Source organism: Delphinus delphis, chromosome 10 (assembly GCF_949987515.2).
Source record: "Delphinus delphis chromosome 10, mDelDel1.2, whole genome shotgun sequence".
Taxonomy (NCBI): domain Eukaryota; kingdom Metazoa; phylum Chordata; class Mammalia; order Artiodactyla; family Delphinidae; genus Delphinus; species Delphinus delphis.
This window is the reverse complement of record NC_082692.2, coordinates 8,381,176-8,409,073: the sequence shown is the minus strand read 5'-3', so window position 1 is coordinate 8,409,073 and position 27,898 is coordinate 8,381,176. Positions and strand designations below refer to the sequence as shown.

General features: G+C 41.8%; 1 protein-coding gene and 1 long non-coding RNA gene across 2 annotated transcripts in view; both read left to right on the top strand.

Moving 5' to 3' along the window:
• The window catches only part of LOC132432829 (uncharacterized), a 101,498-nt gene extending 81,043 nt beyond the window's left edge, over positions 1–20,455 (top strand). Inside the window, exons 3-5 of the long non-coding RNA XR_009521001.1 lie at positions 4,981–5,031; positions 9,562–9,691; positions 20,303–20,455. This is a non-coding gene — a long non-coding RNA (uncharacterized lncRNA). The remainder of the gene's footprint in view (positions 1–4,980; positions 5,032–9,561; positions 9,692–20,302) is intronic.
• Positions 20,456–26,201: 5,746 nt separating this feature from the next.
• Positions 26,202–27,898, top strand: part of NEDD9 (neural precursor cell expressed, developmentally down-regulated 9) — a 187,318-nt gene continuing 185,621 nt past the window's right edge. The window contains exon 1 of the mRNA XM_060023642.1: positions 26,202–26,477. The gene's annotated coding sequence lies outside the window, so the exon portion shown is untranslated. The remainder of the gene's footprint in view (positions 26,478–27,898) is intronic.

The following is a 27,898-nucleotide window of genomic DNA, read 5'->3' as shown; positions in this document are numbered from 1 at the left end:
TGTCTGAGATACCTGAGATGTTAGACTGTAAACAGCCTTTCAAAATCATTGTTAGAACACTCAGAAAAACCAAATATCCTATGTCTAGGGGGAAATGAAAATTAATCCTAACTGAAAGAAAATCCATATAAACTCATAAAACTCCATCATACTTTACACTTCTGACACCTAATTCTTACTAGCACCTTCAAATGCTTTTCAGTAGTAAATGGAGTTTAACTTCTTAATTAATTCATTAAGTAATTAACGTAATGACCATTTCAAACCCTATATATCTCATTTCCTGTCACTCAGAAAAAAACCAAAAACTTTGATTTTTCAGAAACCAGTTTTTCAAGATTGAAAGCCTAAATGGTCTTATTTCTGTCGTAAATTTGTACACACAAGACTTTCACTATCTTTCCTGAGTTTAGAAAAAGCAGCTAAGGAAAGTTCTCCAAATATACTAGCATTGTGATGACAAGTATAATATAGAGGACCATACAGCTTTTGCGACCGTCTAAATTTTGCTCTGTGTGTCTTAATTACTTAATGAAATTCTTGGAACAAAAGAAGTTTAAAAAGTCCAAACTGGTGATGGTGGTGATTAGATTTACTATTATTTTATAAATACTATAAATTTGCACCATCCAATATGGAAGCCACGAGCCACATGTGGCTGTTGAGCAATAGAAACATGGCTCTTCTGAATTGAGATGTGCCGTTAGTACAAAATACATGCTAGATTGCATAGAATTAGTGTGAAAAGAAGAATAATGATATCTCATTAATAATTTCATATTGATTTTATTTTAAAATGATAATATGTTGGATATATTGGGTTAACTAAAATATATTATGAGAGTTCATTTCACCTGTTTTTTAAAAATATTTTTACTGTAGCTGCTAGAAAATGTAAAAGTATATATGTGGCTTGCATTTCATTGCTATTGGACAACACTGCTCTAAAGTTTAAGAAAGCATTAAGAAAGTGTTTATTTCAGTTGGGCTCAAATTATTTTTAAAGCAATTTGGAAATTGTATTTAAGCAAGAATCACCCTAAGCAGGTATTAAGATTATATTAGTAAGTATATGCTTTTTATACTCAATCCCCCCTTCAAATAAGTACAATGATAGGTGAAGTATAAATAAAAAAGTAAAATGACATAAGTAGGTTCAAAACACAATAAGCACCTACATGGACTAGGTATGCGTACCAGCAAAGCAAAGCAATCAGTAGCATATGGCACAAAGATCTGGGCCTGCTTCTGGGGCAGGAAGCAAGCAAAGATATCTGGGAGTTTTGTTCATCTGAGATTACAGTAATTAAAATTACTCAGTATGAAGTGGCAACAGGACTCAAGCTGGAGACTGGGATGGAATTTCCCCTTATTAAAAAAAAAAACATAAAAACCCCAGTAGTATTATTAGTAGTAATAATAAAGGTTGAGAAAAGCTCTGCTAATTGTTGCCTGGGAATATTGCCTCTTTGAATTGGTAAGACATAAAAACAGCCTCATTTCCAGGAACCAAAAGGAGCTAACTTCTGGCTCTATGACCAGATTGGCCATAAACCTTAATCCTTGAGGCCATAATCCTTAAGGTATGTGAGCTCCAAACCTGTTAACATAAGACTTGTTTGGTCAGCAAGCCCCAAGAAGCCAAATGGAGGCAATTGTAAAAACTAGAGAGAGAGGGATAAACAGAGAAGGAAAACAACAAAAAGAAAACTTAATTCCTTCTCAAAATGAGCCTAGAAACCATGATACCAAAAACAAAGAAAAGAATGCTAAGACATAGCCAATATAAATCAATATAAAAAAGGGTGTACATTTAGCCCAACAAAATTAAAGTACAAGAATAGCCTGACAGAGACTTTCAGGATGATAAAGGAGATAAGTGAAAGAATAACATCCACTAAAAATAGAACACCTAATTGGCAAGCAAAATCAGGAAGAAATTAAACAAAATAGGTAGATCTAAAAGAAACAATGTAAAAAATTTAGACATGAGAAAAGTATTTATTGAAAAAAATTTTGATAAACAACTAGACAGTACAGAACCAGGGAATTGGAAGATAGCCCTGAGGGTTTTACTAGACTGCATCACAAAAAGATAAAGAAAGAAAAATATGACAAAACAGTTAAAGGTCTTAGAGGATAAATGGAAATGTCTAATTTATTTAATAGAATTTCCCAGAAAGATAGAAAAGCAATATTTGAAGAGAGATTTGCTAATGTTTTTACAGAACTGAAAAAAGACATGAGTCCTCAGATTCAAAATTAAATCTAAGGGCCCAGAGGGATAAATAAATATTAATTACTACAAGGTAACAAATGTAGTGAGACTACAAATCATTGAGAACAAAGGGAGGGGAAAAAAATCTTTAAAATGACTAGAGTAAGAAGACAGATTACTTACAAAGGACTGACAAATTGACAGCAAGAGTAGATACGCGGCGATAAAAGAATAATATCCTCAAAATACTAAGTGAAATTATCTAAGTCTAGACTTTCATACCCAGACAAACTATCATTAAAAAAAAACAAAAAGAAGAGAAATAAAGGTGTTGTTAGATTCATAAAGAAAGAGCAAGAGAGTTTACCACCAATTGATGCTTATGAGCACAAATATTAGAGAATATATTTAAGTTTAAAAAAAAAGTGGACCCAGAGGGAGGGCATGGGATACAAGAAATGGTGATAAACATAATATTAACAAAACATGTTGATTAATTTAATAAAATATCAACAATTTTAAAAGCTATTTTAGCACATACCATAGAGTTCACTCACTCAGAGTGAACAATCCAGTGTTTTTAGTATATTCACATAGTTGTGCAACCATAACCACAAACTAATTTTAGAATATTTTCGTCACCCTCGAAAAAGAAACCCTCAGCCCCTCAGCAGTTACTAGGAAATCAACCACTACCAGGTGGTCATCAGAAAACCACTAATCTACTTTCTTTTTCTCTACAATGTAGTAATCAAAGAACTTTCCAGAAGGAAAAGCCCAGGTCCAATGGTATCACTGGTGCGTTCTATCAAACGTTTAAAGAAAAATACCAATCCTTCATAAGCTTTCCCAAAAAAGAAAAAAAAAGGGGACACTTTCCAACTCATTATACTAAAGCTAGTAGTATCCTGTTAGCAAAACCAGACAAAGACATCTCAAGAAAAGAAAACTGTACGTGCAAACTCTATGACTTGACAGGAAGTTTTTGCATCACTCCTTTTCGAGAGTCAAATCTGTAATCAGAAGCAAGAAAGTTAGTTAGCCATAAAGAATGTGTGATGGATATAAATGCCTAAGATTTCTGAAAAGAAGTCATTTTGATTTGCCCACATTGACATAGACGGTGATGCCCATGGATGGGGCCTCCAGAGATGGGAGCTGGCCTTAGATTCCATTCCTAGTTACAAAAAAGTTTGGAAGCTCCTCCTTTTGGAGGAATTGCGCTAGTTTCCTGACTGAGAGCAAGTTCATCTCATGCACAACTGTTGAATTAAGCAAAGTCAGGATTGATTGATTTCCACACTCAGCGAATCTTTCCTCATTATCACCCAATAGCACCCAGTAGCTCTCCCCTCCACTCTAAGTCACAACTTCTCAGGGTCTTCTTTTACATTAAAGTCGAAATGAATGATAACAATATAAAGAATGTTTCAATCAGACAATGTGTATTTTATCAGAGATTTGAGCTTACACATGAAGACTGGAAATTGATTGTTTCTGTCATCAGACAATTTTTTAGTGAATAATTTAAAGGGCAAGATCATGTGAGTACAGAGGGCCTCTGGATTTTCCTAGCCCCTGAAAGCAATACATATACTAAGAATGTACTTTAATTGTGATGTCAAATTCTAGGTTGCTAGAAACATAAAGAAGGAAGCACTATAAGTATGCCTGTTTGCATAGAGTTCATGAAGTTTGTCCAGGACATACACAGTAGAGGTTCTGTAAGCAAAGTAAACAGGACACACTAAGGAAACATTTCTATATCCATGTCATGCTTTCTTGAAGAATTAAATTTGTCTTTCCTTCCAGTGATATATATGACCAAGATTATTGAATACCTCTGTAGATGCAGCTTCAGAAATATAATAAATGACTTTAAAACTCATTAATTTTAGTAACATGGGACCATCAAGCAGACCTTTCAATCCTTTCATGATTTAGAAGATGTGTCTAGTATCTGATAACCAGTCACTTTGAATCATGAGTATTTGGTACTATAATCACCGGGGAATGTGTGGCCAAGACCTCAGAAAGCCCTATTTCCCTCATTTACCTCTGAGATTAAGAGCATCCAAAAGACAGGCATTGTGTTTGCTCCGGGACCATACAGTCCCTTAATTCCCATTGGCACCATCTGGACTAATTCCATCTTAAGACCAAGTAGGTGAAGTCTTCTAATCATTGGCAGATCTCTTATCACTAAGCCAGATCTCTGTAACTACCAGTGGCTTAATCCTCCCCTTGCAATGCCATATAAAGTGTCAGTCCTCCACTTGTTCATTAGAAAAAGGACAGAGGGCTGAAATGTAGGAAATCTGATGGATCATAAGAATGAGCTCATGGGTTAAAAATGGGGACAACTGAAATACTAAATGAATGGTGGAAAGAACTTAAATTTCTATCAATGTCTTTAGGTTACAAAAGTAGGGCATATGAAAAAAAAAAAGGAAGGGGCTCATAGGAAGGTAAACGTGAAGATGGAAGCAGAAAAAAGACATTTCAGCTGAGGAATGCTTCTAAGAGGAGGCACTGGGAGACAGCTCATTTTATTTTATTATGTAATAAAAAGGAAAAAATGGAGATTTGTTTGAAAGGATCAGGCCAAAGGAGTTTTCAGCATGTGTTATGAACTCATTCACAGAGGCACCAACATATTTTAGGGCAAAATTGTCTAAAAATAACTTGCTTCATCAGTCTGGGACATTTTTTTCAGTCTTTTGCCAAGAATCCAACTAATGTGTGTTGTTTTTTTCTTTCAGGCAATTTTATGTGGCTTTTATACACCCACGTTGATGTGAATCCTATGATATGTGAGTATCTGAGATGCTAAGGCTCATAACGCAATTACTCGATTCCCGCTGGCACAGGACATTTGTAAAGATCAACTAACTCAGTTTAAGCTACTCTTAAAGCTCCCTTCCTCTCCATCCCAGGTTCTACCATATTTCACTTGTGCAGAGAGCTGACACTCAGACTCTCTGCCTCTATGAAGCTGGTCGTGAGTGGGCAAGTGAGGAAAGACTAGGAAATAGAAGCCAGCCAGGGACGTTCAGCCTTGCTCAGAGCTTATGCGTATAAGTAGGTGGAAATACTTAAATCTGAAGGTGGAGCTGGCCTATCTTCCTGGGGCATCAGTGAATAATAAAACCATTGAATAGCACTCATGTCAGATATATTAAGGAATAGGATGCACATGGACCTCTAAGGTAGAACACGGTAGACTTCAAAGATATTTCAGGATTATTTTTTTTCTGAGGGGACCCCTTTAAGCTGAGCCTCCAACCTCCTGGAAGCCTCACAATATAAAGCATAATTTCAGAAAACAGCTGGGGTGGCATATTCATTTGGGGGAGTATTGCTATCAGTCTAACAAAACATTCAAGACAGATCACCATTAGCTATGGATTTTAATATTGGTACAGACTTTAAAGATAATCTGGTCTAATGAATTATTTTAAAGATGAAATTGAGAACAAGGATAAAAGGTAGAAGAAGTCTTGGATGGGTTTTCCTTTCTTCTAACAGGGTCCAGGACTAAAATTTTCCATGCTCTAAGCTGTCGACCATTCTTTAAACGCAGCATTGTGTGTTGGCTCACAATCTCCTTTTGCACGCAATGCCATCTTCCTCTGGAAAAGTTTTACTCTTTCTTCAAAACCCAGCTCACAGTTATCTCCTCAGGGAGACCTCCTTCTACTCACCCAAGCAGAGTTATCTGCTTTCTCTCTGTGCTCTAATAGATCTTTAAATATAATTTGGTTTTAGTACCTCTCATCTTTAAAAAAATAAATAAAATAAACAATATCCCTCTTTGATCTCCCTCTCCAGTGCCATCCTACCCATTCCTCCCCTTTACAGCTAGGATTCTCCAAAGAATTGTTTCCAAACTCAGGCTTTATTTACTTCTTCACCCCCATCTCCTCCTCAATCCACTCCACCTGGCTTCTGACCTCTCACTTCACTAAATTTTTCTTGGTAAAGGCACCAATGACATCTGTGCTGCCCAGTCCCATGGCTGCCTTTCAGTTCTTATCATATTTGCCCTCTCTGGAACATTCTATGTAGTCGATCACCACCTCTTTAAAACACCCTTAGTATCTGGGACACCACATTCTGCTGGTTTTCCTCCAATGACTTAGGACATTTCTCTCAACCTCCTTGGGAATTCATCCTCCTCTCCTGGATCTTTAGTGTTAGAGTTCATCAGAGCTTAGACCTCAGTACTCTGTCTCTTTCCTTTCTTTCTTGGTGACCTTGTCCACTCCCTGTCTCAAATGATATATCAACAAGCCTCAACAATATATCTACAGCCAAGGTCTCGCTGTATGAGTTCTAGCTAATAAATCCAACTGTATATATTGCTAGCATTGTCATGATTATAAGTGATAAAATCCCACCCAAAACTAGCTTAAGATAAAAAACAGACAAACATACAAAAAAAAAAAGGGGGGGAAGAGAGACAGAGAAACAGAAAGAGTCAGAGAGAGAGTGCAAGATTAATAGACACATACTGACTCTTAATTCATGTAACCGAACCAGGGGCAGAAGCAAGAGGACACTGTTATTCTCAGGATCCTTTCTCTCCGACTCCTGTCTCTCTGCACATTATTTTCATTTTTCTAAGCCAGTATAATCCCCATAATCATTAAGAGCTCTGAACATATATCCTCACAGCTCTGCAATCAGAGTGTAAAAATCTCTCTTCTGTCCACTCAGACTAAGAGAAGGAATTTGATTGGTCCATTGATGTTCACATGACTTCTCTATAAATCAGTCCCTGTGGCCTGGGAGTCAAGATATTACAATTGCCTTAGATTGGGTCACATGCACACCTCATAATTATACTAGAGGAAGAATGCTGGGCCAGGCAGTCACACCATATGTATCCATTGGACTGTTTAAAATTTCCATTTGGATCTCTCACAGGTATCTCAAGGTGATAGTATCCAAAACCTAACTAGGTTAGAAACCTAATGTTCCTCCAAAGCACGTGATTCTCCTCCAGTATTTTCAATCTCAGAAAATGACACCAACATTTATGGGATTGACGAGAGTTATGCTTGACAACCTCTCTCCTTTACTGTCACCACCACGCACCCACAATCCAATGATCATGTTGTATTGATCTTACAACCAAGATATACTTTGGATCCATCCACTTCTTTCTGTCTCCAATATCACCCTCCTAGTTCAAGTCAATGTCACCTCATACCTAGATTACTGCAATAGCCTCCTAATTGGTCTCCTACTGTCCATTCTTGATCTCTTCCCATTCTTTATCTTCAAAGCAGAATGATTTTCTAAAAATTAAAACCCATCATATCTTGCTCTTAAAATCTTAGAAAAGCTTCTCACTGCTCTCAAGATAAGCACTGAACCCTTAACTTGCCCTCACATCTGGGGATCTCGCCTTAACACCGTGGGGATCCAATCTCTGCTTTTCTTCCTAACCTTGCTCTTTCTACTCTCTCCTTTCCTCCACTCAAAATGTTTCAACCATATTAATCTTTCAGCTTTTCAGAAGTAATCTGGGCTTTATTGAGTTATAGGGCTTTCTCATGAGCCGGGTAAACATATCATGTTTTACGCTCTCTAGACCCTACACTTCTTCACATTACTTATCATAACTCCAATACTTATTTGTGCAATTTTTTAACTGTAAGGTTCATAAGGGCAAGGACAGCATCTGTCTTGTTTGACATATTATGTAACACTTAGAGATATTCAAGCAATATTTATTGAATGAATGGTCATCCTACCTTATTACAGTTCTTTATATATCTGTCTTTTCAGCCAAAATATGAATTCATTCTTTTGCTTCGCAGATATTTATTGCGTTCCCACCTTGTGCTAAGGAGTTAAATATTGGGGACAGGGTCATGAAGAAGACAGATGGGGGTCCTTTCCTTTGGAAATTTATATATTTTTTTACTATGCAGAAGATGTGTTTTCCTTTCCATCCATATACCTCAATTCCTGGCAGATACCAGCTATGTAATGCTTGCTAAATGAATTAATTAATGGACACTCTGAAGATGACCATCAACTATTCCCTGTTCTTGACACTGTTCCTAATTTTGTGTGTTTAAAATGACAAAAAGACTCATGGCAGATCAAAATGGGTCACAAGCCATGGGTTTTTTGGCTGGCAGTGAGCGGACCAAATGGAATAATCACCCACTAGGCAAAAGTGAGATAGAAAAGTCCAAGATGGGATATTGGGCACAAGGGTGGAAGGAAGGTTCTAGATACATGACATCTGGGAGCCTTGGGGCAAAAGGATGGGAGAAAAATTATAATGTCAATGGAGTAAGAAAGGAAGAGGAAGGAAAAGGACCAATGGGAGATGAAATATGCCCATTTTTCATTGACGTTTCTTACTTAATGTCTGTCTCCTACTCTGCATTGTGAACTCTGTGGCAACAGGAACAATGTCTGGGTTATCAGAGCATCCCCGGTGCCATTCGAAGTGACCATGCTTCCTTGATGAATGAATGAATAAATGAATGCTCAGGCAGAGTAGGCTCAGTGTCTCAGAATCACAGTTCCCGGAGTTAATGAGGCCAGGACACCTGTTCCTATACCTCACATCACTCAGAGAACACACCTCCTGTGACTGGTTCTGGAGCTCACCCTCTCCAGATAAGCAGGAAACCCTTGAGAGGAAGTTCTTACACCTAGATATTCCAACCAGTCACCAGCCGAAGACATCCCCAGACCATAGTAGAGACAAACGGATCCTTTATCCCTGAGTTGATAGCTGAAAATTCTCAGAAAAAAAAAAAACACAAAAAACCCTCTTTATGGTTAGAGATAAAAAAATTTTTAATGCACTTATGCCTAGAAGGCATAGATAGCATCAGTGTGAATGAGTGAATTATACTAGGTAATTTTTTCAGAAAAGAGGTGGTACTGTAGTGAGGTATACAATATAGGAGGGCTGTAGGTACCTTAAGTGATGAGAGGATGCCTTTAGGGAGAAAAAGGAGACAAAAATTAAGGGACCTAAAGACCTCAAAGATAAACCTACGGGCAAGTTATACCCAGAGCAGGTATAATTTGATGACTTTACTGTCTCAGTGAAAGGTGATATCCCATAACAACTAAACATGTGATCTTAAGAATCTGGTGGCGTGGGTTTGAATCACAGCACCGTTGATTTTGGATAAGTCACGTAGAATCTCTAGGGTTCAGTTATTTTATCTGGAAATGAATATATGAATGAGAAGCATCTCCTAAGATGTTGAGAGTAAATGAAGGAACACTGTAAAGCGCCTGGCGTGTATTATATGCTTGATAAATATTAGTTATTACTAACACTCATATAAATGACTTGGCAGGAGGTGTGTTCACCATTTGGGCTCATCTCTAATACTGGAGATTCCGAGGAGAACCAGAGGAAATGAGGAGGCCCTGAGAGAACCTTCGCGAGATGTGTCCAAGCAGACCCGGGCACACAGTTGGCACTCAGTAAGTGATGACTTTCCTTCCTTCCACTTTTGTCATCTCCCTGTTTCTGTGAAGTTGACTGTCAAGTGTGCAGTTCTCCCTGCCCTACCTTGGAGCTTCCCTGTGCCCACGAGACCTTTTCTGGTTTGGAGATGGCTGAACACAGCCCAGCAGCAACACCAAGGGAAAGTGGTCAAAATGCAGATCAGGGTTTTCTTTTTAAAGAAATGCATATTTTAAGGTAACCATCCAGATGCATGGTTCACATGAGAATCTAAACGAGCACAGCTAATGCAAAGTTATAAAACCAGATTATTTTTTCTTCTTCAGCAAACAATCTAAGAGCCCTTGGGCTCAGGAAGGAGATGGGTGGTTGTTTCCTGGCTCCACGCAAACGCGGGAAGGAAGTGAAGTTGAGTGCCCTGTGCCACCTCCTTCCCCTTTCCCCTTCCCCATTCTACTCCCCAAGCCTTTCGCCCCCAACTCTGGGCACAGAACTGTCCATAGTTTCCCAGACAAAATTTTCTCTCAAGAAGGATCTGAAACTCATTTACATTAAAATACAAATGAGGACTGCAACTGAGAGCATTACGTCAAGGTTTTTCTTTTAAAACCCCAGCAAAGATTCACACCAACCCCAGCAAGGAGCAGAGACTTCTTTGGCAAGCTCCAGAAGCTTAATCGTTGGTATTTTCATTGTGGATTCATCCTGGAATCCTGAAATCTCACCACTTAGGTTGTAAGTTAATCAGCAGAGTTTAAAGAAAAGCAGGAAGGGTTAGAGAGAGCGATTGGTGCTTATGAAATGGTAACCACCTTCATTCGTTTAGACAGAAGGAGGTGGAGATGCAGCAAATCAACCTCCCCTGAATTTAAAATCACCTGAAGCATTTATGTACTGACAACCAGATGCCCTTGGATTTCTTTTTCAATAGGTCTGGGTTAAAACCTCAGAAACTGATTTTTGTAACCAACATTGTGGGGTTATAGAGAGGATTAAACGAGGGGGTTAATGAGAAAGTACTAGCTTAAGAGCGTTGAGTACTATTTGAATCTCTCATCTCGCTTCCTGTAGCCTCATTTGGAAGTGTGAGTCTGATTTCCCCAGTTTGTGCGTCCTTAACTCTCAATTGTGCACATTTCTGAAGAGCTTCTGTTCTCTGAGCTATTTTATAAGTTGTTGACAGATTCATCTTTCTAAAGTACAGTTCTGAGCACGTCCAAGGAATCCATGTTCCACCAGACCTAACAAACATACGGACAATACAATCTTCACAGAGTAGCAAAAATGATCTTTTAAAAATTGGATTATTTCATTCCCACATTAAAATGAAATGCAAACTCTTTAGCGCAGCTTTCAAAGCCCTCACATGACCTGGCCCCTGCTCATCTTCCCTACCCCATCTCATACCACTTCCCTTTGTTCGCTAGGCTCCAGTCACTCTGACTTGATTGATCCTCCTGCCTCAGTGCTCACTCCTGCCTCAAGGCTACCACCTTGCTGTTCCTTCTGCCCAGAATGCTTTTCCCCCATGCTTGCAGGACTGACTGGTTCCACTGCGTGGTTACCTCTTGGCTCAACAACTACTCCCACTAGAGCAGTCCCCCCAGGCTCAATCACGTGAATCCTTTTTATTTTCTTTACAGCACTTCTACAGTCTAAAATGTCCTTGTTTATTTATTTGTTTGCTTACTATGAGCTCCCTAACCCCTCCAGGATGCAAGACCCCCGGTTTCCCTGTTCACAGCGTTATCACCACTGTTGAAGTAGCAATTGACACATGGTTGACCTTCAATGAGCATTTTGCAATAGAACCATGTTATGCTCTGTTCAGATCCTTCCATGGTTCTCCATACTTCTCAGAACTGAGAACACATTCCTTGGCCTGCCAGTTAACAGTCTCCATGGTTTTGCCTAATTCTTATGCTGAACTATGTCCATGTAGTTCCCTTTTTATTATAACTCTGAACACATTAAATTGAAATGATCTGCATGGGTTTCTTTCTCCTACCCTTTACCCCTCAAAGTGAGGTTTATGAACCTGTATTGTTGGCATCATCTGGAAATTTCTTAGAACTACAGACTCTGAAGCTTAGCATTAAATCTACCATCTGCATTTTAGCAGGAGCCCCAGGTGAACTGTGGCCTTATTACTAAAGGAATAATCAGTCAGCCACCCAATGTGTGTCAGCTGAACTCCTCACCACTTCCAATTGGATCTCTCACTGATATCTCGAGTCGATAATGTTCAGACTGAGCTAATAATGGTCCTTCCAAAACGTGATTCTCTTCCAGTGTTCTCAACCTCAGAAAATAAGAAATATTTTCCTACACTAGTTTATGAGTTATTCAAAGGCTTTATTATTCTGCTTTGGAAACGGGGGGCGGGGGGCATGGGAGTGACAGTCACTGAAATAGGGAGCGTAGGAGGATTGGCTGGAGGTGGGCAGAGAGAGAATGGCTTTAATTTTCCCACGAGAAAGCCAGGGGACAAATACCAGTAGATAGCTGGATATATGAGTTTGGAGATCAGGAGCGACACCAGTGTTCAAAAATAGATATGGGAGCCAACACGCAGTAGCCAGTGTTGATTCAGTGACCCTACCACATTTCCCTAATTCATTCACTCTTCAAGATGACTATCTCACATCCTATCCTTTCTCCTTAAACCTCCATCACCTCCTCCCCAGACTTCAGTCCTGGCTGATAACCTTATTTTCTATTTCACAGGAAAAAATAGAAGGGTCAGCAGCGGTCATGCACCCACTCACACCCCCATACCTGTAGTCTGCCCTTCCTCTTCAGGAGAAGCTGTTAACAACTTTGTTAGCATTTGTTAAGGAAAGCACAGGGTGTGAGATGGTGAATGATGTTCAACAAAAGACCACAAGAAACATTGAAATAGGTTCATTACTCATTGGTTCTGGAGGAAGTACTGGGCAGGCCACCAGGGGCCATGAGGGGAGGTCAAGACAGGGTACAGGCTGTGAGAGTGACAGGTCCTGGGACATGTGCCTTTATTAGGGTCATGGGGGGAGTGCCTTGGGTTTCCCAGGCTAAGGCCAGATTGGTCAATTCAAACCAAAATGAGTGTGGTTTTGCTAAGCTCCATGGGGTCTTATCTAAGGGGCGCACAAAGGGAAGGCCCTGGGAGACAGGGGAGCCTGTTTGATCACAAGGGCTGCTGGGGAAGTCATATCAGGAACTTACATTTGCTTGTGACTCTGTGGGCTATTCTTTAGGCCATTGGCTGGTATGAGGGGCTGGTGTCCGTTTAAGGCCCCTGCAGGTCACTTGGCCAAACAACATGAGCGCTGAGGCAGAAATGCCACGGAGTAGTTTAACTAAACTCTTGACAGAAGCCAACCTCTCCACTATTTCCTATATCCCATCCCCTTACCCTTTTCAAGGGCCTCACTCCAACAATTCACTCCTCTCTCCCCTGTGTCATAAAAATTTTCCTATTAGATTGTCTATTATTCGAGCATATTAAATCTCCTATCAATAAAACCAAACCAAAAAAAAAAAAAGCCTCCCTCGACCCTCTACCGTCTTTCCATTATCACCCCATTCTTCTGCTTTACAGCAAAGCTCTTGGAGAAGTTGTCTACACTGCAGCCTCCAACTTCTCCCATTGCCTCCCACCCACAACTGAAACTGCTTTGTCAAGGTCATCGGTGGCCTCCGCATCCCCAAATCCATCGGGCAGTTCTCAGCCCCCGTCGTACTTCCCCTTTCAGCAGTTGACACACTTCATGTCCCCCTGGACACTCTTTGCTGACCTTTCAGGGCACCATGCACTGGCGGCGGTCCTTAGGCCACTTCTCAGTCTCCTCTCCTGGTGACTGTCCTCTCCCAGCCTCTCCATGTCACATGCCCAACGCTCACTCATCAGTTTGCTTCCCTTTTTCGAACACACACCCTTGGTGATGTCACCCAGTGTCACTGCTTCAAATGTCACCCTACATGCTAGTGACTCCCAAGGGTCTATCTCCAGACCTCTCCCCTGGTGTCCACATTCATATATCCTACTTCCTTCTCAACAGCTACACAGGGTCTAAGATCCATGTAGAACTTAGCCTGCCCCAAATCTAACTCTCCCCTCCCCACCAGGTCCCCCACAGCCTTCCTTATCCCTGAAAATGACCACGCCTCCTTCCACTTGCCAGAGCCCAAACCTTTGGGCTTAACCTTGGTTTCTTTCCTTCACTCCCACATCTAACAGAAAATCCTATTGATCTCACCTCAAATTAGAGCCAAAATTCATCCATTTCTCAACACTGCATTGCTACCACCCTGATCCAAGCCCTCATCGTCTCTTGCTTTGATTATTGCAGTTGTCTCCTAACAGAAATTCCTGCCTCTGCTCTGGCCTTCAGGGTCTCTTCTTAACAGAGACACCAGAGTGATCCTCTAAGGGTGTAAGTCAGATCCTATCACTCTTCTTAAAATCCAGTGGCTCGGGCTTCCCTGGTGGTGCAGTGGTTAAGAATCCGCCTGCCAATGCAGGGGACACGGGTTCGAGCCCTGGTCTGGGAAGATCCCACATGCCGTGGAGCAACTAAGCCCGTGTGCCACAACTACTGAGCTCGCGTGCTACAACTACCGAAGCCCGTGTGCCCTAGAGCCCATGCTCCACAGCAAGAGAAGCCACCGCAATGAGAAGCCACGCACCGCAACGAGGAGTGGCCTCTGCTCGCCGCAACTAGAGAAAGCCCGAGCACAGCAACAAAGACCCAACGCAGCCAGAAATAAATTTTAAAAATAAAAAAAAACAAAAACAAAAACCCGTGGCTCTCCATTTCCCTCAAAGGCGAGGCCAAAGCCCTGACATTGCCTGTGAAACCCTCCCCACTGCCCCCTGATCTGTTTCCTTCCTCTTTCCCCTGGATCACTTCATTCTAGCCCCCTGAGGGTTTCTTGATGATGCCAAGTTCGATCCCACTGCAGGGCACTTGTGTTCTTTGTTCCCGCTGCCATGCCTCACGTCTTGGTCACTCACACCTTTCAGGTCTGTGTGTAAATGTCTTATCAAAGAAGCATTCCTAGGCACCCTGTAAAGGAGCTGTCTCTCCCTCCTGACCTTCCTTCCCCACGTACCCATCATGATATTTTCTACGGCACTTACTTCATCTCTAACAGGAAATGTTTGCTTATTCATTATCTGTCTCTTCATTAGTATGTAAGTTCGCAAGAGCAGGGTGTGGTCTGTTTTGTTTATTGCTATATCTCTATCTATCTTACTGAAGAACAGTAATGGGCATATAGTACCAGGCCTTCAATAAATACTTGTTGAATACATGATTGACTAAAAATGGATGAAAGAAATGTGTATTGAATGTCTAATATGTGTTGTAAATGTATAACTAGGAATTGAGGCTATAAGAAAGGATGAAATCTCACGTCGGGGATCGACAGGTGAGATTGCAGCAGGGTTGAAGAACACAGTTCTGGGGAAAACCATAAAGAGGACCTTTTAAGGGAGCATGGAAAGGAGATGCTAGAGAGGAAGGCGGTAAACCCAGATAAAATCATCACAGAACACAAGAGAAGATAGAGTTCCAAAGGAAAGGGGATTGACAAGAGTAGCAAGGCTGCAGAAAGATAAAGTAATAGGAAGAAATGGAAAGGACCCATTGGAGGTAGCTACAGCATTTTGGGGACCTTACTGGTTCCTGGCAACTGTGATAGTAATACCTCCCCCAGGAAGCCTCTGTAAATCCTAATATCCCAGTGTTTATCAATCAGAATATAGGCTCATTGACTTGTCAGTTATCCAGCCATTTAGACTTGAGCAGCCTGAGGGCCTTGAAGAAGGAAATGGCATGTTTGGGGCAATTCCCATGGGCCAGGCACAGTGCTAGGTATTTTGCAAGTACTAATATATTTGATCCTCAGAGCAACCCAGTGAGATAGGTATGATTTCCCATTTTACATATTCAGAAATTGAGGTTCCAGGAGGCTAAGCCAAGATCTTGTAACTACTAACGGATACTGGAACCTCTGTCTTTTGGACTCCTTATGAAAAACCTGTATGTTGGGGAGTGTTTGTCCCGTCCTTCCTATGTCATCTGGAAGTTCCACAGAGGTGGACGTGCTGGTTTCTTATCCAATAGCTAATCCTATCTTCCTGCTGACAGAACTGGATTTTCTTTGTGTATGGGGTAACCCTGTGCTTCAGCAAAGACTGAGCCCTTTCCTAATTCCAGGGCCAAAATTTGACTAGTCTAAGCAAATTATGACCATTTCATTTGTCTTGCTGTTGATCAGCTCAGGGACAGGCTTGTGATGCAGTTCTGCCTCCTAGGACGTGAGGGCATTTCTGCTGGGGAGTGTCTTCATTTTGGCTTTGTTTATTTATGTCTTTATTTGCATTTGGATGTGGTTGAGAAGGTACTACCTAAAGCTATTGCAGCCACTTTGCAACTGTGAGGGAACCAACCACCTGAGAATAAAACTGACATGAAGATATTCATTGATCTACCCCCAGACTTCTTGCCTGGTGAGGCAACAGGTATTTATTGTTCAAGCCACTTTAAGTTCTATTTTCACATTATTTGTAGCCAAAGCATCCAATATACACAATATACTATGTATATTTTTACCCACTGGTTTATTCCCAGCTCCTAACACAGTGGTAATTGCTCAAAAAAAAATGTTTTGATTGCCAGCATGAAGAATGTTGCGTATTTCAGAGTAAAGATGAATGAATTCAATGAATTATTACACGGTATAGAAAATTGAGGTGACAGCATGCCATTGGCGTTCTCTCTAAAAGCACAAGAGGAGGAGAGAAAAAGAGCACAACACCACCTGGAAAAAACCCTGGTTGTGTGTAACATGGCAGCATCTCAGTACTCTGTCACCAGGGAGAAATATTTGTGTTAAGACCTCTGTCTATCAGACGGCCATTTCCTCCCATGTAATTAGTTGAAATTTAAAATCAATTTGTGTCCCTGGTTACCAAGGTCCAGACTAAAGAACAGCCTAGATTGTGTTTTCAGTCAGGAGGTGGCTGTGTTCAAGATTTGTGTTGGCATCTTTGAGCTGCGACCACAGCTCACATTTTTGTGGGAAATATCAGATGAAAGTTTTATGGCAACATTCTTCTATCAGGAAGGGCGGGAGGGGGCAGGGGGTACGGGCTTCAGCATGCCCAAGAGAGTTTTTCTCCTTCTGAAACATGTTTAGACTCATTCTTTCCAAATTAATGAGGCCACTTTCCCCTTTCAGAGCAAATGCAGATAGAGAAACAAATGGGTGAAAATTTAGAAACATCAGGGTCCCCTTTCCAAAGCCTCATTTCACAAGGCCCTATGTGGTTTGTGGAAGCAAGTTGAGGTCCTGGTGACTGATAAATACGATATAATTTTAGAACTTTCATAAGCCTGTGTGGCCTTTTTGTTGAAGATCAGCAATTAGGGCCTTAAAGTACTGAAAACAATTACCTAAATCGTTTTCAAAATGTCCATATTCAGTATTAGTTCTGGGCAATGTCTCTTCCTCTTGTTCAGCCCCTGCTTATACTCTTTCATTCAGCTAGATTATTCCAGTTGTGGTTCCCAGATATGGTTCAGCTGCAGTGTATGCAGGGGTGCGTGGGGAAGACGTTCTGGCCGAGGCTTTGGAGAAGAGTCTCTTTGTGCCCACTTGCTCATGGCCCTATTCTGAGGGAAGGGACCCTAAATGATTTCCTACAAACAGATCATCACATTTGACCCCCTGATCCTGGCTGATGGAACCAGGAAGGGGCAGTTGTTTTTGAAGATGGCCATCCGTAGGCTGACCAGCAGCCAATGAGATAATCCAGTAGGAGTCCTCTATAGGACAGGGGTGTCCAGTGGCCTGTCGTGGCCAATGGACTCTATCAGATCCTTTCTCTTAAGAAGTATGAAGGTGACACAGAGAGAAAAATATATGTGACAGAAGGGTTCAAAAACCAAGAGACTCATGGAGAGGAGACCATGGGCTAAAGCCATGAATCAGTAGAATTTAAGATTAAGAAGCTAAGCGGGACATTGGAGGGAGCTAAAAAGGGTATGAGAAGTATTAAGAAAGAGGCAGTGGCCTCGTTTGGTGCTGAGGGTGGCCGCTGCTGAGAGTCAGCAAGATCCTGGGGTCTGTGGACTGAGGATGAAGTGCCAGTTCCTGGGAGGCTCGGTCCTGCCTTTATGCCAACTGCCTACCGTTGTCCCTTACGTGCCTTCATCATAAATCTCCATTTGCTGAGAATCTGATTGGGTCAAGCTCTTGCAATCTGAAAGAACTTAACTACTAGGTTCAATATTTACAAACTTTGTGATCTTGGGTAAGTCACTTAACCTCCGTGAACATTAGAGGTTCAATCTCTACCTGCGATAGGCAGAATAATGACCCCAGCATGTCCATGTCCTAATTCTAGGAATCTAAGAATATGTCACTTTACATGGCAAAAGGGATTTTGCAAGTGTGATGAAGTTAGAGACCTTGAATTGGGCTCCTATATTATCCATGAGAGTCCAAGCTAGTCACATGGGTCCTTAAAATCAAATAGGAGAACTTTTCCCAGCTGAGGTTGGGGGAGATATAACTATAGAGGAGCAGTCATAGAGGTTCAACATTACTGACTTTGAGGATGAAAGAAGAGGCCAGTAGCCAAGGAATATGGGCAACCTCTAGAAGAGAAGAAGGCAAGGAAACAGACTCTCCCCTAGCCCCTCCAAAAGAATGCAGCCACGCCTACACACTAACTAGCCCAGGAGACTGTGTGGGACTTCTAACCTACAGAACTGTAAGATGATAAATGTCTTTTGTCTTAAGCCATTAATTCTGTGGTAACTTGTTACTGCAACAATAGTAAACTAATCCACTATAATATCACTCTACATATATATAGGAAAACATTTAAACGAATACACATTCCAATGTAATATTGGTTATGTCGTCTTTTTGAATTCCTTACTTTTTCTGGTTTCAACAATGAGTATATGTTACTTGTGTAATAAAGAAGTGGTTATGTGTACTTTTGGTAAGATTTATTTGGTAAATAATAAGTCCAACAAACATTTCTTGAAGGTACTTTGTGTAGTCCTGAGGTCATTTAGATACTGCACGTTTTTTAGTCTTTGTTAGGCCTGGTATGGTGCACTGTGACAGAGCTCAAGGTCATGTTGATGGAGTTCAAAAGTCTACTGAAGAAATTTTAGAAGGACATTTTAGAGACCCTGTGGCTTCACAAGTCCATCAGCCTCACCCAAAGTCTAAAAACTCTTAGGCTCATTCACAGCTACCCAATGTCAATAGGGGAGGACTATTAACTGATATTAGAGTTACCAATACTGGTGATAAGCACAGCAAATGAGACAGTGAGACTCCTTTGAAGGTACTTCTGAACCACTTAAGGTTAAGAACTTGGCTTTGGTGAGTTAAAATTGCAGAGCATGCCCGAAATACCAGTTCTCACTTGAGCAAGAATTTGTTAGCTCTTATCACGACCAACCATCTTCAAGGCTTTGAATGGCCCTAAACCTAATTTCGCATTTAGACAGGACAATAGGTGCTTTGCATGACCTGATTAGAGAATAACGCAAAGCTGTTTCCCATTAGGTCACTTTGACCTGCGGCAGAGCCAAGTTCCCTGGACCTGTCTCCAGCCAAACTACACCCCAGAGGAATGAAGGAAATAGAGCAGATTTTCAGGAGTAGAGACCTTAGCACTTTTCATCGTGTCTTTATTCATCAAATGTTTGTTGGATGTTGTAACTGTGTCCCCAAATGTTCATGTGCATAAGAATTAGCTGGGAGGGTTCCACTCCCCAGAGAAACTGATTCAGCAATTCAAGGGTGGGACCTGGGGATCTGTATTTAACCACCTTGTGGGTGATTTTGATACAAGACCTCTACAGACCACTTTGTAAAATGTTTAGTTTGGTCTAAACAAAATGAATAAGCAACAGTTCCTTGCCATCTGGAGCCTTGAAGTCCAAGGAAACAGACACACTATTATGATACTATGTGACGAGCACAATAATAGGAGTTTTGGTGACAGTGAAAGGGGGAAAAGATTCTCTGTCCAGGGGAGTGCAGTCTTGAAGCATGTCGCCAGAAAGAGAAGAAGGAATGGCATTCTAATTAGGGGAACAGGCTTTACAATCCCCAAATCATGAGAAGACATGAAATACTAGGGAAGAGTGAGCAGTACATGGTGATGGGAAGGTGAGGAGAACTCTAGGTGTGGATAAGCAGGAGAGAATCGAAGAAGAGAGCATGGATCTCGATTCACCATCTAAGTCATCTCACTTTGTTTTGTAGGCAACAGGGAGTTGGTGGAAGTTTTTAAGCAGACAGTGACATGAGAAGATTTGAAATTTTCTATGAGAACATCTAGTATTGTGGAGATGCTCATTCAACTAATGTCTCCTGAGGACCCACCTTGTGCCCTGTCACAGTTAGAAATTGTTGTGACAGTCCAAGCAATGAAACTAAACTAAGGTATCAGCAGTGGGCATGTATGGAATTGGTCAACAAGATTTAAGATTTAATTTTTTAAATAACAGGATTTGGTGACAGGTTAGATTTAAGAAGCAAGGAGATGTTTGTAATGTTTTAGGGCAGAGAGACTGCCATGGACTAAACGTTTATGTCCCCCCCAGATTCTTATGTTGAAGCCTAATCCCCAATGTGATGGCATTAGGAGATCGACGTTGGGGAGGTAAGTAGGTCATGAGGATGGAGCCCTCATGAATGGGATTAGTGTCCTTATAAGAAGAGACAAAGAAGGATCATCTCTCTCCCCCATGTGAGGATACAGCAAAAAGAGAGCCATTTACAAACCAGGAAGAGGACCCTCACCAAAACCCAACTGTGTTGGCACCCTTGGTTTCAGACTTCTTGCCTCCAGAACTGTGAAAAATAAATGTTTGGTTGTTTGAACCATCCAGCCCATGGAATTTCGTTAAAGCAGCTAGAACTGACTAAGACAGAGACTGAAGGGATGATAATGACATTAGTGGAGAGTCAGGAGGAAAAGACTTGCCCCAGACCTAAATGGGAGTAGAGGAGCCCATCCAGAGGGAGAAGTAGAGTGAAAATATGTGAGGTCCAGTGGTGGAACATGGGTAGCAATAAGCGGGGGGATGTAGTGAACTGTGAAGGAAGTGAACTGAGCTGAACGGGATCCCCCAGAGAAAGAAAGAGGGGTCTGAGAGGAAAGAAGTGATTGGTCATTTTAAATGCAACAGAGGAAAGCCATTGTGATGTCTTTTGGTTTCACCATCTAGGATGCCATGGGTGACATTAACAGGGACTACTGCATGCAGAGCTGGGGGTGAGAGCTAGAGGTCAAGATGGAGGGAACGCAGTGAGGAAGAAGGGAGTGGAAGGTGTGGCAGTGGGAGCACACAGTGTAGACGAAACAACTCTTTCAGGAAAGCTGAGCATGAAAGGAAGGAGGCAGAGTAAGAAGAAGAGTGAATAGAATTAAGGCACTAAGTATTAGGGTTTCCGTGAACCTGTGGGCACAGGGCTTTTCGCTTATACAATAGGAAAAGTTGTGGTGAAAATAGAGGAGGGATAAGTTGGATTTCTTTTTAGAATTTCTATTGTCTTAGAGTAAAATACTTATATCAAAACTAAAGGGAACAAGTGTGCTGGGGCTTTAAGTACCAGGAATCAGTAAAAAAATATTTCTAAGTCTTTAGAGTAGGAATCTGTCAATATGGGCTTGTGAAATGGAGGCTGCTCTGAGAATCAGGAGGAGGATGTGCTCAAGGGAAAGGAAGGCTAAAGAACCAGCCATGGCAGAGCAAAAAGGGGCTGTAAATTATCATGATACTTGGCAGTCCCTCCCTGGGACTGGGTCACTGTCAGGGCAGCAAACCTACCTCGAGAGAGGCATGATTTGACTTGATTTTTTGGTTAAGTGATTGTGTAGGCATAAAGGAAAATCCAGAAAAATCACCTTATCAAATGACTAATCAACCTTTGGTATTTGATCTGGGAATCTCTACTCAGGGGCAAACCAGTTGGATGTAAATCCACATTTTTGTATATTTAGAAAACAAATGGTCAAAAGTCAGATAGATGGAGGAGTCTAATCTCTTCAACCATCGAAAACAACAGTGTAATTTTATTTTGTGTATTCTTATGAATAAGATGTTGCTTTCAAGTTCCTATTTCATGTGAAACCAGAACATCAGTTTGTACAGTTCCCTCAGAAACCGAGCATAATGTGATGGTTTCAGTCTTGTGTTCTGTTTGTGCACAAGAGCGCGCTCAAGGGCAAGGTTGCACATGTGCATGTTGCAAATTGACGGTGGTTACGTATATTCGTGTAAATGCCTAGCAGATGTCCTCGAAGAATACATACCAAACAGGTAGCAGGGGTTCCCTTTGGGCAAAGCAGAGGCGAGACCTGAAATTAGGGTTGATGGTTGGAAAGCACTTTAATTTTACCTTCAACGTTAGTTTTTTTACCATATAAATTTACTAGTTGTATATTTTAAAAATTAATTTAAAAATTATGGTGAAATCAACACTGACAAGATTTTGCTAATTATTCTTTGGGAAGTCAAAGGTGGTTATCATTTAGTAGAGGGATAGGTGATCGAGATATAAGTAATGGAGAAATCAGTGCTTGGTGTTTGCCGGATGCTTAAATGCAACGAATGCCTCCAATAAATCAGAACCCTTTATGTTTGTCGTCAGTTCTGTCTTAAAAAGAATTCAGTCTTCCTGCCTTTAGCTCTTCTTGGAACCCATGTTTCTTCAAACAGCTATTCTGTGAGCTAGAAGAATGGTTTCATCTATGAAAATGTCATTTTCCTCCTAATGATAAACATCAAAAATGGTAGCGGGCTTCCCTGGTGGCGCAGTGGTTGAGAGTCCGCCTGCCGATGCAGGGGACGCGGGCTCGTGCCCCGGCCCGGGAGGATCCCACATGCCACGGAGCGCCTGGGCCCGTGAGCCATGGCCGCTGAGCCTGCGCGTCCGGAGCCTGTGCTCCGCGCGGGAGAGGCCACAACAGTGAGAGGCCCGCCTACGGCAAAAAAAAAAAAAAAAAGTAGCTATTTTTATTAATCCAATGATAATGATTGAAACTATAATTCAAAGGATTGAAGAATGAGCAGAGAGTGAGGATCTGGATGGATGACAGAGTGAAATTCTGCAGAGATCATGAGGGACGCTGAACGAGCTCACGTCGGCATCTTACCTCTGCATGGTGTGAGCTCAGGGCTGGGCTCAGGGCTTCTGGAGAGAGAGGAAAGTTTGGAAAGAAGACCTGAGACCTGAGAGTAGGAAATGAGTGAGAAGATTCCTGAGCAGCAGAAGGGCCTCAGCTGAGGTTATTGAGAGAGAGATGCCAGGAAACAATTTGGCCTTTGTTAACTTTTCCCAGTGAGTCTGGGTTGCTCTGAAGCATGAGAGAAAGTAGACTGAACTTCCACTTAGGGCTGGGAATGGGTGAACACCCAGAAGAACAAGAACAAGGAAATCGACATTAACATGTCACTGGAATAGCTTTCCATGGGGTTCTGGCAATGTAAGGGTGCGACACTCTAGGACTTGGTTGATGGACGGGAGAACAGAAGAGATGGAAGGCAAAGACGTCCTGTTACAAGAGAGAGAACAGGAGGGTTGTAAGCAGCAAGAGAACAAAAGAGGAAGGTGAATAAGGTTCATTTTGTCATGCCTACTAGACTGTAATTTCTCTTAGGAGCTGATTTTCATTCATTTTTGATTTATCATAGCACTTGTTCAATAAATGCTTTTAATATCATGAGTGAACCCGTTAAGGGGAATCATGATCTCACTAGATAATCTACCAACTAAGCTCTGAGTCTCTTGAGTGCAGGCCCTGAGTCTTGCGAACTGATATATCAAAACTGTGCGGGAAAGATCAGAGGAGTTTGCAGGTCCACGAGAGTTACCGAATGGACAAATGAGCTGGAGCTTTTTGAACTCTGATTTCTTCATCCAAAAATGAAAACCACAAGACCAACTCACAGTCCCGAGAAGGGAGGAGGCATGCATTACAACACTAGACAATTCTGCTCAGGAAACGTGCCAGACCAACGCTCAGGCATATTCATTTAAATTCCCCCGTGGGCAGCTGATTCCCCAGGGCTAATGCTGTCTTCAGTCGCGGAGGAAAATGAGTCAAGCAAATGGAATCATAAATACACACACGCACACGCGCACACACACACACACGCACGCACGCACGCACACGGACACGACTTGGCCATAGACTTTTTAAACTTTTTATCTTCTCAAATTCTCCTCACTTCTTTCTCCTTCACCCCTCAGCCTCCACTTCATACAGCTGGCCCTGCTTGGACCAAATATCCATGACATTCAAAACCACTGCCTGGAGGTTGGCTACTGCTTAACAGGTAGTTATAAACCATTCTGTGGTGCTGAGATTCCAGCCATCTGAGATGGCATGAAGAAACTAATTAAAGCAGTCAGGAAGACTGTGTAAATAAAGATGAAAATGTAAACACAGTCTTCATTGGATACAGTGATTACAAATTACACTTGTTTGTTTTTTGTCAGAACCATCTGTGGTTTGTCAGAATTTTGATATGTGGCATAACCTGCCACTAATCAAAAGAAGAAAACAAACCACATACACACACAAAAGAAGGAAATCTAAGACTGTAAGTAGGAAAACAGACGTAGGAAACTTCCATCTTTCCAAGTGGGAAAAATATTTAACTTGTTTTTTGCAAACAAATCTGATCTGTCTTTGGACAAAGTCTGAGCTCCTTAGTTTGCCTTGACAGATGTGCCCTCTCTCCATCCTGAAGAGCTCAGCAGTGGGAGGTCCAGGCATGAGGGGGAAAGTGGGGAAAGAAGCCATGAGGATGTAGATGAAATAACAGAGTTAAGGATAATCAAGTTGCCAAACTCAAGGACTTTATTTAAAAGAAGCCCAAGCTTAGTTTTTTTTTAGAATATCTAGGGTATCATTGACTTATGGAAACAACTAGCTAGCATTAATCTTCAAGTTACACTATATAACTGTAAAATATTTTTTTCTAAAATTTAGCATTTAAATTTATACTGCATAAACATCTAATGAAGCAAATAATATTTTACTGATATGGTATTTAACTGATATGGGAAATGCATAGAAGAGCATTTTGAAAAAATTATTTACTGTCTATACTTCTCCTCTACCTCTATTGATTTATCATGAATAAATACTCTGCACTATAAAATAAAAACTTAGAATAACTCTACCTCAAATCTGGACCAGTTCCTGATATATAGCATGTACTCAAGAATAGTTTTTTAAGGAGAGGGAAGAGAATGAAAAAAAATGGAGTACCTTAATGGTATTTGTACCATGAAGTTTGCTAATTATGTACATGTATAAAGATTAATGTAGATCTTCTTATTGTTGATGTATTTATAAAGTCCCAATTGCACAAGGCATTGAGCTGAGTTCTTGTTTCTTTGTTTAAAGGTAGCATCTGTTTACGGACAGAGTATTTCTTAGCATGATTCAGGCCAGCTCGACATTTAAAAATAAATAACGTGTGGATCTGAGTTTCAGAGAAGTATTACAGGAAATTAAAACTAAACAAAACAACAAGAAAACAGAAGTCACAAGAGTGCAACAGACAACATGAACAGAGTGTAAAGATGAGGGGAAGGCCAAGGACAGCCCTGTCCTTGTCTCGGGGCTGGAGCAGGCAGGAGCAGAAACATCAGTCACCACCACATCATTTCGGAATATCAGTCATTCAAACCACCTCCCTCTTCCCTCAATCCTCTATGCCCCCAAGTCATTTCCTAGGCACCAGCAAGGGGTGGGAAGTGGGGCAGAAAAGGAAAAAAAACCAAGGACTGAAGTTATGTATAATTTGCCACTAATAATAATGGTAAGCACGCATATGCTGTTTACTTATTTATTGTGCCAGGTGCTCTTTGGATACATATACTAACTCATTCAATTCTCACAGCAGCCCTTTTATTATTCCCATTTTACAGATGAGGAAGTTGAGGCACGGAAGGATCAAAAGTGTTTAAAGAGTAGAGCCATGATTCAAACCCAGGTGGTCAGTCTCAGAGTACATCCCCTTGTCTGCTACTCAAATGCCCAGCTGGAAGAAGACAAGGGTTTGGGATGAAATCCCTTCAATTTCCCTTTCACATAATCAAATCTAGGCTTCTATATCACATTGTACATAGAAATGATCTGTTTGGGTACCTAGCCCCCAGCACACAGAGTACAGGCTCAGTAAATACTTGTCAAATGAAAGGATGTTTCGTGTCAATTTATAGTAGAACTCTTTAGAACATACTGAGCTCATAAAACCACAAAATCCTAAATTGATTGGTCTTGAAAAACCTAATTTTTGCCTCAGTGCAGCCTAGAAAGGTGCTTGTGCCACTTAGAAAGTACATCCCACAGAATTTCATGGTGATCCTAATCTAAAGATCTCTTTCTCAAAACAGCAAACGGTGCCGATCAGAACTAGATGGCTCGCCTGTCCCTAAACAACCAGTGGTCCTCAGCATATCAGGAGGTCTGACAGAGGAAAAAAAAAAAAAAAAGATGCACAGAGAGGAAATGAACTGAGACAACATCACTTCACAGCAACCGGAAGGAAAAACACCCACAAGGTCACCATTCACAGTCTGCCTGTGCAGTTGCTCCGTGGGGAAATGCTCACAGCTGCCTTCAGAAGCAAGTCTAGTGGCTGCAGCAACACAGAAGCACGGCCATGAGGCAGGACTGAGCCAACCACCTCCTGCCTGCCCGCCCAGAGGGAGGGCAAGGGCCCAACCAGAGGATCCCGCAGCCGTTCGCCCGGGGTGAGTTCCCAGACACTTGCTGTGGCCTGAGGGGAAGGCGGGGGGGTTCGCTCAGACTCTGACTTCCTGAGCTGGTGTCAGACAACCAGCTGTGTTCCCTGCTGGGGGCGCCCTTATCTGCAGCTTCTGGGAGGGACTCAACAGGCCTCAGGAGGAAAGAGTCTCCCCCTTCAGGTTGACCCGGAGGCACTGCTTTAGTGCAACTTAAAACCTATGTGATTCTAGTTTCATATCTTCCTGGGTAGGTGCTTCCTGGTGTGTAAAATACATGGCTCCTCCCCCTTCCTACCGGCCTCGCTCCTCCCCCTTCCTACCGGGCCCGGAGAGCTTACCTGAAATGACCCTGAGCTTTTCCTTTTCCTAATTATTTCAGAACCTCTAAGTGTGGGCTGTCACTTACAATTTATGGTGGATTAGAGTCATTTATGATGTCGTTTTCAGCCTCTATGGGAATGACGGAGGGGCAAGAAGTGATGAGAATCAGACTCTGTGTGTGTCCAGGCTCTGCAGAGAATGGGTCATTAGTACCCCCTCTAAGGGGTTGGGGACAAATTACACTGTTCTCTGTGTCCACACTGGGCCACCCGAACAGCTCCACCCTTACTTTTCTCTGTATTTATTAATCCATTTAATGTGTTCATTCATTCGATTGCCTTTCTTCCGCAAGAGACTTGAGGCAACTTTTTATCTTTCTGAAATTACTTCAAAATGAAGAATACATACAGCTTTAAAGAGGAAAGGCCCTTCTAGAAGGGTCAGATGCTATCTCAAGCTGCCAGGAGGTTGGTGAGCAGGCTAGTCCTGGAGCTAGTGACCAGAGGTGAGGGCGGGGGCTCTGGTCTTTTCAGCTCCTGCCTGGAGAGCCCCTCCCTTCCTCCCAGCAGCTGGTTTCCCACCCAGAAGTGGGTGTGAAGAACTATCCTCCAGACAGAACCCTGGGAACCAGCCAAGCGGTTTTCCTCCTTGTTTCTGTTTGCTCCCAAGTTTGCTTATTTTTAAGGACATTTCTGTTCTAAGAATGGAGCAAAGGGGAGCAGTGGAAAGGGCAGGGTGTGAACTCAGTTTCGTGTTAGAGCTCCACCGTTTCTCGTGAATTAGGTCACTAAATTATTGTACAAGTCTCTAGTGAGTATTCACGGTGTGGAAGCCACTTTTAAGTCAAAACTTAAGTAAGATGGAGCAAAACTGACATTGCCCTGCCCCCCAAAAGCTTGTAGTCTGTTGATTAATCATTACCCAAGTGCAATGAGGACCAGAGCACATCGCGGGGGAGCCTGATCTGTCTGGGCGTCAGCGAGGTTTCCATAGCACAGGGGCCACGACAACTGGAGGAGAACAGGCGTGAATAAGGCAAAGGGCTGGCTAGTGCCAGGTGTAGGGAGCAGCTTATGGCGCTCCCTGAGGCGGGAGACCCGAATTGT